The sequence below is a fragment of the Triticum aestivum genome, chromosome 2A, assembly GCF_018294505.1.
Source record: "Triticum aestivum cultivar Chinese Spring chromosome 2A, IWGSC CS RefSeq v2.1, whole genome shotgun sequence".
NCBI lineage: Eukaryota > Viridiplantae > Streptophyta > Magnoliopsida > Poales > Poaceae > Triticum > Triticum aestivum.
The window spans coordinates 730,206,032-730,206,949 of record NC_057797.1 but is presented as its reverse complement, the minus strand read 5'-3'; positions in this window follow the sequence as shown (position 1 = coordinate 730,206,949).

Sequence of the window (918 nt, the reverse complement as noted above, 5' to 3'; positions counted from 1 at the left end):
AATAATAAGCTAAGGATCCATTTACGTGTCAAGCACCCACGCCAATTAGCGTACGCGCGCACGTAGTGGTTGCCCCGCGACCGTGCCGTGAGTAAGTGCAAATGATGACTCCATGTGATACATGCATATGCATGCATGCATGCTTGTCGTGGTGTGGCATATGGGAGCATGTGGCTGACTCTGCAACACAGCCATAGTACATTAGTACTGTACAACATTTGAACACGACTTTCACCTAAAAAATAATGATACTAATAATATAGGTTTGCATAGGACTTGAAAGGCAGTTTGATGATACTGTATCACCTTCACTTTCAGATGAGCTGTGTACCATAAACATGTAGTAGGATGTAGCGATCGAGAGCAACTAGAAGAGCTTGGGCGGCGGTCTAATCTGAAGAACATGGGTTTGTGAGTGACGCGGCAATCATCCGAAGGAGCAGTACTTGTACTCCATAGTTACGGTGAGTACAACCAACTGAACCAAGGCAGTTGATACGGTAGCACTTTCGTTTTCTTTTCTTTTTTTTTCGAGTGAAAATGAATAAAAATGACCCTTATCTGAAACTTCAACACAAAATGACCTTAATCTAAAAATATTTCATGAAATGGCCCCTTTTGCATGACGCCCGGGGCTAGGGCGCCATGCTAGATAGAATGACGCCCCGGACTAGGGCGTCATGCTATGTGGCATGGCGCCCTAGGCCGGGGCGTCATTCTACATGTCGCTACGATAGCGCCCTAGCCCGGGGTATCATGCTCTCTAGCATGGCGCCCTAGCCGTGGGCGTCATGCAAGAGAGGGCCATTTCATGAAATATTTTCAGATTAGGTCATTTTATGTTGAAGTTTTAGAAAAGGGCCGGTTTTGTTCATTTTCACTATAGCACATATGTACTTATCGACTCGAGCAATCTAG